Here is a 15,602-nt window from a genome sequence, read left to right on the forward strand (position 1 = left end):
CGCCCAATTTTTGGACGATGGACGGTTCTCCTAGCAGCTGGTGCAATTCGTGGTTCATTCGCTTTCCTCACGTTCCGTCATCCATCTGCACTACACCGTAGATGTTACGCAACACCTTCCGTTCGAAAACACCAAGCATAGTCCAGGTCTTGTGGCCGTAGAGAATCACCAGTCTAATCAGCGTCTTGTAGATAGTCAACTTCGTGCGGCGGCGAATTTTATTGCGATCGGAGTGTCCTCCGGAGTTCAAAGTAGGCGCAATTCCCTGCCTTAATGCGTCTTTCAATTTCTCTGCTAGTATAATTTTCGGCGATCACCAGTGAGCCCAATACCTCGTCGACCACCTCGATTTCGTCACCGTCAATCTGAACTCGGGGTGGGAGGCTAACATTGTCTTCCCTAGAACCTCTTCCTCTCATGTATTTCGTCTTCGATGCGTTGATGGCCAGTCCAATACGCCTAGCTTGAGCTTTCAGTCTGATGTACGTTTCCGAAATCGTCTCAAAGTACATCGGCGAAGCCAAGTAGCTGGATGGACTTCCTGAAGATTGTGCCACTCGTATTGGAACAAATGAACATTAATGTGCAGCCTAGGTACATGCGAAACAATCAGATGCTTCGCTTACCACTTATTAGAACTAACTACGGCATGCATTGCGCTATCATCGGTCTTCAAAGATTATTCAACAAAGTTGCATCTGTGTTTGACTTTCACATGTCACGTGAGCTACTAGAGTTACTGCGACGAAAGTTTTCCGCTCTATTTTCTTGGAGAATGAATCGTAAAGAGTAGTTTTTAGATTTTAGTATATTTTTTATTATGTATACTACAGTCTAGTATAAGTATTAGCTAACAATCATTGATGTTGATGCAGAAATTAATTAAAGCAAAGCAAACTACTCTCCTGGCGATAAAACATACTTAATTCTTTACGTAGGATTTACCCCTTTACTGTCAAAAAATTCAGCGGCGATTGTAGCTATATGAATCATGAAAATCACAGATTAAGGGTAAAATGAGGCAAAATGGACCAGTACATGGCTGGTCACCCTAAAATGCTGCATCATTTATGCATATTTCCTTATTAAATGTTTCACAAACGTCTATTATAATTGAAAGATTGCTTTGTTGTTGATGTAAACAAATCAAAATTGAACCTTAGTTCATCATCTTTACGCATATATTATTTGTATGCACTAATGTATTTTCTTTGCTCATGTGTTCAAAGTAAGTAGTTTTTTAGCGTTGTAAATTAGCATAAAATCGTACGCGTAATATTATCGCACTAAAGCATGCAGTCGGGCATTCTTATTCCCGGATGGTTTTCATTTATTCCAGAGCTGGTAACGATCACTACTACCAGAAATAGTGATTTTAGTGACCATGTTGAATAAATAAGTTACCAAATAGTGACTTATAGTTGTAAAAATAGTGACTAAAAAGTGACCTAAGAGAAGGCGCATCAAATAAATGTTTGATGTTTTAGACTTATTCAATAATTATCTCATAAACACTTATGTACGATATGAACTTTTAAAACGAAAGATTCAATAGAAAGCTTATAACCAAACCCACGGTAGTAGTCACGGTATCTACTAACTTTAAAAAATCTGGAAAACCAGGAATCCTTAGCAAATTTGCTGTTTCCTGATAATACCTGGAAGTCTTTAAAAAAAACTTACTAAGGATATTTTAAAGGAAATAATGAATTTTTAAATACAACCTTTAATTTTCCTTGATTATTTTTCCTTGATTTGTTTTCCGTCGATCTTGTTTTCCGTCGATCTTGTTTTCCGTGCTGAGCACCAATGCTACCGACGCCAGGGAGGCAGCTCCCACACCTGGACCCTACCTATCGACCCATCACAACTCATGAACCGGGGACCAACGGCTTTACTTCCCATCCGAAGGAAGGCGTGATCAGAGATGTTATGCCTCAGAACATCCCGGCGGCGCCGACTGGGATTGAACCCAAGCCTGCTGGGGTGAGAGGAAATCGCGCTTACCACAACACCACCGGCGCCGCTAATTTTTCTCGTTATTTTCATTCTCACTTTAAACTTTAAAGATTCACAGTGGATTAATCTTCAGTAACAAATAAATTAACAAAAAAAACATGCATATTTAAAAAAAATAATTTGAACTAGTTCTGGACTTAACAGCTATAATACTTCAAGAAATTTTCAAGAATCTGGAGTCAAATTCCATGCACAGTTTTAAAGACTCGAGGAATTTGATTATAATTTGTAAGGATCTAATCCTCTGGGAAAAAATCAATCAGAAAAACATCAAATGCAATCTGCTTTCGAGGTAGTTCTGAGGAATTTTAGATTTCATGTGAAGCTTTAGTTTTGAGTAGAATTACAAGAAACCCTGAATTGAGTTGAAAGTAAATGTTAATGAAAAATCTTAAGAATTTCTGAGGAGCACAACTCTTGTGAACTTCACCGGAAAATTCCAATGGAATTCAGAGGATAATTTCATAAAGTTTGTGGGAAAAAATGAATACGGAGCACAAGTCTTTGGAAATTTTTAGAAAATACTAAAATGAGGATTACAATTATATCTGACAATAACTCCAGAACCTCTTCAAAGGAATTCGGAAAATAAATTCAGGAGAGTTTGCCTTACTTATTATGAGAAGAAATGCCAATGAATTGTTAGGAGACTTTCAATGTGAGTAGAAATCCAAGGGAAGGAGTGAGATTGAAAAGGAAATCTGAAATGAATTCAATGAAAACTCGGAGAATCTTTCCAAAGGATTCCTAATTGTGGAGAATTTCAAGGTAATTCCGAGGAAAAATTAAAAGAAAATTTAATTCTGAAGATAGCTTTATCGAGATTTTGAGGAAATCTCTGTTGAATATGGAATGGACTATTTTGATTTCTATGAAGTAATGTTTCAGAAGACCACTGTCCTTCTGTGAAGTTTCCGAAGTTTTTCTTCATTTTTTGAACTTTTGTGGTCCCGCAATTTTCATGGAATTAGTAGGAAATAATTAATATAGTTCTATGATTTTCACTAAGTTTTCAAGATTTTTCTGAAGTTCATAAAACTTCCCTTAAATTATCGACACTAATTTAAAACTTCTTCAATAGTCTAGACATTACTGAATTCCTTTAAAGTTTTCTAGACTGCCCTGAATTTATCAGTAGTTTTTAAGAACCCGCAACTTTACTGACATTAATTGATATGCCTTGAAGTTTCGAAAATTGTCGTTAAGTATTATAACCATTATTAACACTCACTAATTTTCCCTGAACTTATCTATGCTTACCTAAAGTTCTCTAAATTTGTTTAATAATCCAGCAAATTTTCTGATAATATTCATAATTCGCTGACGCTCTTGGATCAATCCTAGAATTCTTGGAATACCCCATAATTCCACGGAACTCCTTGTAAGTCGCTGCAAATTTGCTTAAGTTAATGGGATTATTCTGAAGCTATCTGATCGTCCTCGAATTACTCGGAACTTCGCTGAATATCATTAAACTATCTAAAAATATCTAAATTTAGTTGTCTGAAATTTCTTGAAGATATCGCTGCTTGCTAAAAGTTCTCGCTTTTTTTTATTAATGTAACTTCGTTGATGTTCTTTAATCAACTTAGCTCAATTTTCGCATTTTTTTAAGTTCTTCAAATCTCTTTGATATAACACCCTTAAAATACTCTCACGTTTTCCGAATGTTCATACAATTTGTATCACGTTCCAGAAATTCTCTCAGAACTTTGCTGAAGTTTTCGGAAATTCACTGAGTTTCTCGAAACTTCTTTAAGGTTTCTAATATTTCCTTGAAATTATTTGAACTGCCCTTTGATTCTCTGACCTGTCGTGATGTTCTCGAAGCTTCCATAAAGCTCTTAGTTCTATTGAAGATCTCGGTTCTGCTCGGAAATAAATAGAATTTCCGTAAACACTTTTAAATTTCTCTGTAATTCTCTGGATTTCTGTGAAGTTTCTGAAATATTTCTGAACTTTTCATAAATTCTCTGAAGGTCTATGTACTTTCCTGAAATTCGCGGAACATATTAAGCGTTCTCGATTTGTTTTTCAGCACATCATGGAACTTAAGAGATGAACTAGCCTATGGCTAAAAATCTCTATAATAAAGAAAAAAAAAAAAAAAAAAAAACATCATGGAACTATCATGAATTAATCTTAATTTATGATTATAGATTTTAAACTGCTCCAAAAGTATGGACCAAGCTACGGGAACTGCTCTTAAGATCTGAAATTCCCCAAAGATTTCTAGATCTAGCTTTTCTGAGGTGCTTTAAACTTCTTAAAAATTTGCACAATACCCCTCAAGTTTTCTTAAATTTCTCAAGTTTGCTTGACACCGGTGAAGTTCTCTGAAATTCTAGGAACTTCATAAAAGTTCCTGAAAAGTCTCGGATGCTAAAAGAACCGCTTTGAGGTTCATACAGCTTCCAGTAAGTTCCCATATTTTCAGCATGTTAACTTCCCTTATGTTTCTGCAGTTTGTTCTCAGCATTTCCTTTCATTCCTCAGAACTAATCCAAAGTTCCTACAGTTGTTGTAAAGTTAATGGGACCTCAATGAAGATCTCTGTTATTTCATAAAGTTAATTACGAATTTGAAATAAATCATTTATTTTTATACTTAATTCTAGCACTTTGAATATTTTTAGATCTTGGACTTACTTACTTAGAAAACTCAGGTAATTTTATCGAGAAAAATGAGTAGCCATCCTGTATATAGAGAAAGACGATTTAACGTCACAACGCAAAGAATAATCAATCTTGAAATAAATTCACGCTAAAAGAGTTGAAAATAGTGACTTATTACAAGAAAAAGTGACTTTAGTGACTTGGCCTTAAAAAAGAGACTTTTTAGTGACAAACTTGAAAAAAGTGACCAAGTCACTAAAAAGTGACTCGCTACCAACCCTGTTATTCGGATTCCTACATGTTTGAGCTTTGAAACGATTTGATCGCCATTCTTAGCCAGTCGTACTCTTGCCCCACTCGAAGGACGATTGTCTCCGTGGGGGAGGAGCGGGTGGTCATCTCAAGAACGATCTTCGTAGTTTATGAACAGTCCCCATACAATTTCTAAACAGACAACAGCATCAGAAATCTGTAAAATTGCCAAAGAAATAAAAAAAAAATATTAAAAAACTTGATTTTGGTTCAAAATTTCAAAGAACCCCATTAATGAATTTTATGAGAATTTCTGGTGGAAAATTCGAAAATAAATGGAGGCGATCAGAGTTTCCTTATTTTCAACCATCAAAATTCAACCATCGATCTTCTGCGGTATTTTGTACACAACATCGTTCGGGTCTGATAGTCTCATTATGTTTCTGACGGCTATGAGTTAGTGTAAAGTTTGCATTTTCCTGCGGTCTTCGGTTGCACCACAACATCGTAGCATAAGTCGAGGGGTCGCACAATATAATTAATAAGTACACTTTGATAAATGATCCTGCAACTTTTTTTTGGTGACAGATTCAGCGTCAAAGATTTCTAAAAATTAGTTCTTCGAAATCCAAACATCCAAAGCACGTGGACCCCTCGGTCGTGGATGTATAGGCATGCATGCATGCGGGTTGGTACGTACTCTGGGGAGGTGACTCAACCAAAAACAGCCCAAGTTTGCTCCATCCAACAGAAGCGCACCATCGTTCTCTCAGTTTGGAGTTGTAGCTGAAACGTGCTGGACGTATAACTACACCATTTTCGCGCTGGTTACCTACCACGACGGTATTCGGTTCGTTCGCTGTTGTTAAATATTTTGTTTTGTCATGTTTTTGACGTAGATTTTTTTCCCTTGTCCGGGTACATAAGTATCTTTCCTTTATTTTCGATCTTGCTTGTGTATGCGGGTGTTTGCATCGATCCGTAAGCTTTGAAGAGAAGATCTCCAATTTCTTGCTAGTGGTTGTAAAGTGAGTGACATAGTGGAAGGAAATTCTTTTTAGGTATCGACTGCAGGAAATTGGATTGTATCCGACGAAAGATAATTACAGTGCTTGGAAGCTTCCTTCAACCTTGACGAATCTGTGCTTGTTTGCGAAAAAAAAAAGAATTATTCCGTCAACGATCGCAGGAATATCGTGGAGCGCACTCGCAAGGGTGTTTGTAACGGTGATCGTGTGTAGTATATACAGCAACATGATAAAAAAAAATCAACAAAACATAATGCAGAGCAGAAGCAGAAAAAGTCTCATGAATGTGCTAAAGGCCAGCAGTTGGGAGCGCTCAAAGAAGAAACCCACTAAAGCGTGTGAGAGCCAGCCAGCAGACACAATTTAGCGGCAGAAAGAAGGGAAAACCAGCTCAGAAACGAGTAAAGAATGGGAAATAAACATATTTTCGTGTGAAATTTACAACTCCAAAAGTAGTACAGTTTATTCCGAGGTTTACTCGGCCTGAGAGTGATAAATTTCGACGACTTAGCTGTTTGGATAAGCAGCCTAGCAAAAGCTGTGCTGATCTTGGTTTGTTTGAAGAGTGAGGATTCTGTGCTTTCGGCGGCAGCAGTGAGAAAGCTGGGTGACAGCAAGTGACGAACTTTTGTTTTTATGACACTCTTGCGACGCGATGAGAAGAGACTGGCAAGGTGGGACCTGTTTCATTTTAAGGTCTAGGTCAGAGTTGAAAGGTTTCGAATGGTGGATGAAATTTTCCACAAAGTGGTATTTGGAATGGTCAGAAACGAAGCTGGAGGTAGCATGGGAATGCGGTTATGGTTGGGTGTGTTTTGCTTTTTAGGGCTCGAAAAAAATGTTTTGTTGAGATGGTTAAGTGGAAACATTTCGAAGCGGGTCGGGGTTTATTATAATCATGAAATATCCGGGCTAAATGAAATGGTGGTAAATTCAAACGTTATTTCAGCAATGTGTTTTTATATCAACATCTTTTGGAGCATTGCATTGTAAGTTATATTTTTCAAGTGTTAAAAATTATGCATTTCCGGAGAACTTCGAGATTAGGGCGTAATTCGTTTTGTAAACAAACTCGTCAATCGCCGATTTCTCGCGAATAAAAGCTCAATCTCGAAAACTAATACCACAATCAGGTATATGAATGATTTATCTATCATTTCCATTTGGTATAGTGTGTGCGCTAGATTGAGCTTTTATTCGCTAGAAATCGGCGATCGACGTGTTTGTTTACAAAAGCAGTTACGACCAAATCTCAAAGTTCTCCGGATTTGTCAAAAAGGGTTGCTTCCACTCACTTCGCTTTAAAAAAAGTTAAATGTTAAATGCAAAAACATTCTTTCAAATCACCAGCTGAAATTTCCTAAAATTTCCCCTGAAATTGTCTTCAGAGTTTCCTCGGAAATTTCCTCCAACTTTTGTATTTTTTATCCCATTTTTTGCGGTAGATTCTTCCACAAATTTTTCTGGTCTCCACTGGAATTGACATTCAACATCTTTTATTTTTTCCTACCTTTCTCGAAAATTTCCTCTGACATTCCGGGAAATATTCTGCTGACTTCTTGCAGAAGTTTCTTCTTGCTTCACCAATTTTTCAATTTTTTTTCTCAGAAGTTTCTTTAAACTTCCCCTGAAAGTTTTTTGCTTCACATTTTCCACTGAGGTGGATTTTTTTTAATGATCGAACAGGTTTGTGCACCAGGGGGTAATTTTCCCGGAAAATTTTAAATGAAGTTATCTGGTTTTCCCGGTCGTCACGTACTTTGAAATTTAACTAAGTATAAACCAAACCACCCTGAAATATTCACCAGTGAAAGATAAGACATTATTTTTCACTGTTTCGAACATTGTTCTTCCTGTTTTTCTTTGCGTTTGTCTTCCACCGCGAAAATGTTCGTGGAACACATTTTTCAGATTATAGTTTTATCATATTGCTGATATAATTTACTTATAATTTTACTACACAACGTACGTTCTTCGATGCTTGGTTCATGATTTATGAATTTTCCATGTAAAATCTGAAAACTGCAACTAAAATTTTCCGAGAAAATTAAGCACGAATTTTTAGAATTTTTTTCGTTCATTTAACCATAAACTCTACCTGCGGGCATAATTTAAAAAAATCTGAGACCCTTCGGACCATTTTATCCGTTATTAACAAAAAATCCTTCATATGACTTGCGCCGGAAGATTCTTTAATCTTCCATCGAAAGTTTGTTCCTATTTTCTCCGAACTATTCCGGATCAGAAAATTTCCTAGACCGGACCAGGAATTGAGGCCCACCATTTTTAATAATTGATAAATTTGATAATCTGATCCAGTGTCTGTTTTTAAAATTTTCCATCACACGCAAGCAGTAGCGCTTCAACCCAGTGTGTTTTGAATATCTTCGCTGTCACGTCCGACCAAAATAAACAAATGAGTTCATTATACATTAACGAATACGTTGATATTCACCACTGCTTGATTATACAACCCAAAATTGTCAATATCAGAAGCGATCCTCAAAAGCAAAATAATCAAATTCATTTTGGGCAAAATGATTATTTTGAATATTGTCGACTCCAGAGCCTAAAACCTCGATATTATCAATAATTCAGCATGAGGCAATAATTTTCCATCAATCTGTGTATAAAACCAACACAACACCAAGGTTGCAAATACTCATTTCGGCTAAAACAATGTTTTTTTAAATTATGAAATAATTAGATGCTATGATCATATTTTTAGTTGGTAAGATACAAGAAGAGGTTGCAAAGGATGTGTTTGACATATTAAATCTGTTTATTTCACTTCATGAGAGTCACAATCAACGATTTACCACACACTCACTCACTCACTCAGCGATCAGCAAATCGCTGATTGTGACTCATAGAAAGCAAAATTTTCAGGTTTTATGTTTCAAACGCATACTTTGTAACCTTTTCTTGTAAGTTACAAGTAAAACATGTCATCATACCATCTTTTGGTTTTATTATTCCGAAAACATTATTTTAGCTGTAATGAGTATTTGCAACCTTGCACAACACACAGCTCTATATTTGTGTAATATGAAAATAATCATTTTGCATTTGATACTCAAAATCATCCCCATCAAGATGAAGATAGATATTGATATTGACAACAGCTTCAAATGAACATAAACAAATGTTGACTTCGATACTCAGAGGTTGCCTTGATCTCAAGAATGTGTCTATGTCAATATTCAAATTCATGCAGGTAGTTGGTCTATCTGTTAAGGTTGTCTTCATTTTCAGCTAAGTTGAGTGTAGAAGGAATGATTTTTATCAGCACTGATCTGATTATGTCCAAAACTTTACAATTACAGGAATCCTCCGAATAGCGCGGTGGGTGGTGCAGCTTAAACGCTGTACAGACTGGAGAGTTATAACATGTTATAACGGTTGTCAAATAATTGCAACACAGAAACCACCATCAAGATAACGCTATAACATGTTATAACTCTGTAGTCTGAACGTACTATTAGACATCGCTATTTCTTGGCAGTCCTTCAACTGATTTTTTTTGTGCTTAGTGTCAACCATATACTCACAGAGGACTCACAGAACAGAGGAAGTGTGAACAAATCAGTGTCATTCCCACTATAGAACTTATAGAACAATGAATGTTAATATAGGGAACCGCAAGGTGATTTCGTTCACACTTAGGTGCACCATCATTAATCACAATTTCTGAGTCAATTTTTATTGAAGCAATGTTTATTACGAACCTTTACGACATATTAGCTGGGAGCACCCCCCCTTGGTGCTGTATGACGAGCTTGAAAGGTTTCTTTAAAAAATCGTACGCTTCACGCACCTGGTCCATCGGCATCTCGTCCCAGATCTTGGAAATGAGCTTCTTAAATTGGTCCATAGTGCTAACCTGATGTTCGCTCTCCTTGGCCAGCATGTACGACCATACATAGAAGTCCAGGGGATTAAGGTCCGGGGAGGCCACAAAGTCTTATCGAGAAAATAAGTCAAATTCTCCCGACACCACGCTTAAACACCGTCAACAGGACGGCGCACCGCCGTGTGGGCCGGTGCGCCGTCCTGTTGAAAGACGAAATGATCCTTCCCGTAGAGGTCCCGAAGTTCCGGTGCCACAACCTTCTCCAGAACCTCGGTTTTATAGTACGCGGCGTTGATTTTTACGTTTTTCACGATCCCACGCCTGTATACGCCCCCCAAACCATTACCGACGCGGCGCTCTGGAATCGCGGGATGTTTATTTGCGACGGGGAAATGCTGGCCAACGTCGGCGCCCACATCCGATCATTTTGAGCATTGTGTGGCTGTTGCAAGACAAAGAGTTTCTCATCAGAAAACACGAACTCTTGACCTGCGTGCCGCGAAACAACTTTACTACGACGTCGCGGTACTCCTTTATCGTTCGCGGTAAACAACAACAAATGACAGCAAGTCGACACCGTGCGCGTCGGTTAGCCTATATATGAGGCTAAAGCTGACACCAATACCAATACACAGACTGCACATGGTTCGCACCTGCACAACGATGAAAAGTTGTATTCGAACTTATTGATGTACAATTATGGAGCGGGTATCCTCGATTCGCGACCTTGGAATAACAATTCTGGATCAACAATAGAAAAGGGCCCATCAGCATTTGTAAACAAACCGTTCCAAAGTCCATTCCTCATAAATCGAAGGCCGCTCACACAAACCAACACGATCATCGTGTAGGTAGAAGTTTCCCCTATCTGATGATGGTTTTGGTTTGCTTGGGTGTCAATTCGTGAGTAAAGGGCTTTGTTAACAAATGCTGATGGGCCCTTTTCTATTGTTGATGCAGAATTGATCAAAGCTGACGTTCAACGAACATGTTGCGCTCATCACGGCCAAAGTATTAACGGTTCTCGGATTTATTCGGCGCTATATCTGTCAGTTCACCGACATATCAAGAGCAAATTTTCATTATGTCGTAAGTAACATCCGCACCAATCCGAGAAAAATAAAGTTTTGTTTTGATGACCGAAAAGTTATTCCTATTTTCAAGTAAACACATATAATCTCATAGTGATAGCAATGTTTAACATATTTAGCAGGGTTTTAATCATACAAATGCAAATCGCTAGCTTTCATGCTAAAAAATACTGGTTTTTGAGTCAAAAGTGATTATACGTCGTTTGGTGGCCCCTATTGTTACTTAAGTCAAAGTGTATTTACCAGGATATTCGGGAGAATTATCAATTACGTCTCCTTACGTGCAGCCCATTCATCATTTTAGGACCACCGAAATCATCTTAGCAACAAACAGATCGATTTATTCACTTTAATAATGAGAAAGCGAAACGACGAACGTACACTTTTCACGGGTTTCTCAGCGCTGTTACTTAAGTCAAACGGCATCTCCATAGAAATTGGGTGACTTAAGTAACATCGAAAACTATTTTGATCGGAAGGTGATTACGTCAAAAAGCAATTTGACTGGTAAATAAATTTAAAAATGGGATTTGATCCCATATTCGGACAGTATATAGTGTAATAGCAGGAGAATCGATTGACACTGATAGCTCGACTTTGTTTACCTTTGTTACATTCGACGTAATGAAAATTTGCTCTTGATATATGCCCAGAAAACTTTGATTTGCGCTCTAGTTCGTAGTATCTTGGAAAATGCGGCTTCCGTTTGGGCACCTCATCACGCATTGCTAATCATCAAAGTCGAAAAGATTGAAAAACTCTTTATTCGGAATAAATAAATAAATATCCGCTCAATTAGCTGGAGTACAGCCGAAAAATAGCGGTGGGTATACTGTGGTACACTGCGCTATTCGAAGGATTCCTGTATTCGGAAAGTCTAAGATAAAGTATTAAACAGGATTTCAGATTTCCAATTATACTACCCATATTCGCATAACAGTCCCATATGGATTGCACATGGAGTTATGCAAATTAAATCATTGGGACGTGTTGCCAAACTCGGACCAATACAGTATTGTATATTGCATCTCCAGCTCATTATGCTCATGGAAGTCGAGCAAATTTCCAAATCGAAATTTCCTCGAATGGATCGAGAGTCAGACGAATACGGTTTCCCTTCAAAGTCTTGGTGATTGAAATAAAAAAATATATAATCAATCCCGGAATGTGAAACCTTTCAAATGTTCCAGCACCATTATTATTAAAATATTAGTACAAAACCATCAATATTTTTCAAAGTATGAAAACTTAAAAATTATCAAAATATATTGAAAATGTTTGGTAAACTCAGGATCTTATCATTATGTTTCTTAGCCTAAGATCTCGCTAATTCGTCGAAGTTCCAAAATATTGAAAACTTGTATGCTTGTAGAAATGCTTTCATGTCCATGCTTTCTACAGGGTGAGGAAAAATTATCCGTGTTTTTTCCCTCAATGTATAGCTCGAATTTGACAGATGCTGAAATGAGCACACCTCTTCCAATTGAGACCTTGATACATAATAAACAAACGCTTGTAGTTTCATTTGAATCGGTTCACGTGTATTGCCGTAATGAAGTCCACTCCACTACGAAGTGCGGTAATTGAGCTTTATAAACAAGGAATTCGTCCAGCACGTATTGCATAACATTGCAAATGCCTTCGCAAACAGTTCGGGATGCTATAAAACGGTACCATGAACTCGGAAATTTGGAGGACCGTTCAGGAAGAGGCAGAAAAAGAAGGAGGACCCCTCAGAACCGGAACATACTTCGTCTTAAGCTTAATCGAGATCAGTGTTGGAAAAGTTCGCGATATTTCACGAAGTTCACCAAGGGAAAAAATCGTGAGTCATAGTGATTTTTTGCGAACTTTTCCATCACTGATCGAGATACTAGGCGGTCTATCCGAAACATGGCGGAATCATTGACAATCGACTCAAAGTCAGTACGAACTATTCTACACAAGGATTTAGTATTGCATTCTTACCCATTTTCGAAGAACCATTACCTAAATAACAGGAAGAAAAGGAATCGGTACCAAAATCCAAGATTTTATTGAAGTATTTCGGCAATGGACGACATCGCACGATTTTATTGTTAATGTTGCCAGATCACATCATCCAGCTGGTTTCCAGATGGTTTGGGCGGGAATTACGGTTTCTGGTAAAATTCTCTTAATATTTATCGAAAAAGGCATCAAAATGAACCAAATAGTCTACCAGAAGCTGCTGACGGACACAGTTGCACCTTGGGCACGTAAGTATTTTGGTAACAACGATTGGACATTTCAAAAGGATTGGGCACCATCGCATGGAGCGAAAAAGACGCTGGAGCTTTGTAGCAAACTTTTTCCTAGATATTTGACAAAAGATGAATGGCCTTCAAACTCTCCTAATTTAAATCCAATGGATATTCCGTCTGGTCTATTCTTGAGTCCAGAGCCTGTACTAAGTCACACATATCTTTAGATCATCTGAAAGCAAGTTTAACAAAAGTCTGGGATGCAATTTCTGTGGAGGAACTAACGTCCATCGTCGATAATTTCCCTAAGAGCTTGAAGGCGTGTGTACGAGTCAAAAGAGCACATTTTGAGAAATTGTTGTGAATATCATAAACTATGTTGGTGTGTATTTCCCATAAATATTTTGTAATTCAATACACAAGCAATAAAGTTACGACTAAATCATTAAACACGAATAATTATTCCTCACCCTGTAAAAGTTTACAATGAATCGAAAATAATATGTACATTAAATAGTGCTCATTGAATGAGAATGCGTAAAAACTCTATTCTAGGGCACTTATGCATGCTTGGCATACACAATTTTGGTCACGAACTGCTCATTTGCTCGTTTTTAATCAGTAGATAAGTCAACAACGTCACGGTTTACAACATTTGAGTGTTTTCTGTTTGTGCTTTTGAATTCGTTGGCCCTTTTGGTAGTGTTTTTTACAATATTTTATATAATTAAGCTAAATGCCCACTTGCCAAGATTGGGATCCTCCTTTTGAGGTCCCAATTCTTTTTTGTAATTTTTAAAAGAGATGAACTAGCCTTAGGCTAAACATCTCTCTAATAAAGAAGAAAAAAAAAATCAGTAGATAATAGAGTTTAAGCTTGTTATAGATACGTAAAAAAAGTAGATTTTAATTCTAGTAATAAACTGTATTTGTTTTTGCGTTGTAAAAATTAAGTGAGAAATGCTCGCAGCACATCTCGGACTTTAAGTGTAAAAACTCATTGGTGTTGATTCAAATATTAAGATTTACCAACTCTTTGCATATTATTAGTAAACTATGATCCTAATCTATCAATTACTTTAAAGAAAAACAAAGTACAAGATTTATTTTATAAAAAATTATTTTATTAAGATCATTTATTTTAAAGAAATTTTGAAAAGTACTCTGTAAAGGGAAAATATCTGAAAGAAAGTTCATTAGAATGTTCCAAAGAAATCCTGTTAAGAGTTATATGTAAATTTCCAATGGTGTTATAACATAGACAGATTTAGCTGACTTTGTAAATTAGTCATCCTAACGGCACAATAGCATTCGGTTTTATGCTTAATTTAATCACAAACGAGAAAATCGGGACAAATCCGGGAAATTTCTAATTGGGATTTGCTGGTCACATACAAATTTGAAAACTACTTGTGCAGTTCCGATCTCCATAAATTGCCCATACAAACTTTAATTAAGTTCTTCCGCAAATTCAGATCATAACCAAATTCGTTCATATTTGGCACATTTATTGTGAACCTCAATACAGATCGAAAGAGCAGTGGAGAGCAGGCCCAAGTAACATTGCAAGTTTTATCGGGGTTTTTTAAGCGTTCTACAATCCAAATAATGAAAAACCGAACATTGGTATATGGGGCGGGGTTTGGTGGATTTAATCCGCCATACAAACATGAACCTCCCTAATTTGGGCAGCAACAGGTCAAGATACCTTCATTACTATCTTTGCAGAGAAACATTCCGATAACTTAAATCACTGCAAAATGTACGCGAGAGAATCTCAATCAGGTCACTCCCGCAACCAATATTGAAACGGTTTCTTAGAAGGAGGACAACAAAGCTGCCTACTTAACATAAAAGTACAAATTTTCAGGCTCGTTTGCTCTAAAGCAGAGAAGCAATTCCGGCGAATGGCCACACGAAACTAGAAATGTGGAATTGGCGCTTAATACATTCAAGGAGATGACGAAACTGGATCTGCATTCGTCTTCGCACGCCATGAATAGCCAAACTACGACGTCAATAGGCAAAAAAGTAGAGCTTCTGCATCTCATTTATTACTCGCCTTGGTGTATTTTAATTCGCAGCTGAGCGATGTGTGAACGATTGGATTTGTGTAAGCACATTTTCCGCGGTTCATTTTCGGTACATTATCCATATAGCTAAACAATCAACTAGCCTGGGATTGAGAAATGTGTGCATTATGCAAGGAAAAATCAAAAGAAGCGCGAAATATATATCTTTCCAGTATTCACAAGACTGACGCGTGAAAGATAGGAAAAATGGCATTCATGGCTCAGTGCAAGTCTAAAAAAACAGGAAGCCCACAATGGCCCCTCGCGAAGAGATGTTTTAGCAAATTTAATTTCAACGCTGCTCCAACGTTCGACGAATTGTTATATGGAGAAGAAACAACGAAACTGACTCATGCTCATAGGCTTAGCCACACGGCAGTTCGGACGGTGTTGCGGTTTTGGCGGAGACTTGGATGCGACGATCCGCTGCCGGAGATAGTGTTTCCATTT

At 37.3% G+C, this 15,602-nt stretch overlaps 1 protein-coding gene across 1 annotated transcript in view; it reads left to right on the forward strand.

The window, feature by feature from the left end:
- The first annotated feature begins 5,653 nt into the window (after positions 1–5,653).
- The window catches only part of Tmhs (Tetraspan membrane protein in hair cell stereocilia), a 62,012-nt gene continuing 52,063 nt past the window's right edge, over positions 5,654–15,602 (forward strand). The window contains exon 1 of the mRNA XM_065231396.1: positions 5,654–5,736. The gene's annotated coding sequence lies outside the window, so the exon portion shown is untranslated. The remainder of the gene's footprint in view (positions 5,737–15,602) is intronic.

The sequence above is a fragment of the Ochlerotatus camptorhynchus genome, unplaced genomic scaffold, assembly GCF_037179485.1.
Source record: "Ochlerotatus camptorhynchus isolate MF236.1 unplaced genomic scaffold, CSIRO-AGI_Acam_v1.1 ptg000353l, whole genome shotgun sequence".
In the NCBI taxonomy this organism is placed as follows: domain Eukaryota; kingdom Metazoa; phylum Arthropoda; class Insecta; order Diptera; family Culicidae; genus Ochlerotatus; species Ochlerotatus camptorhynchus.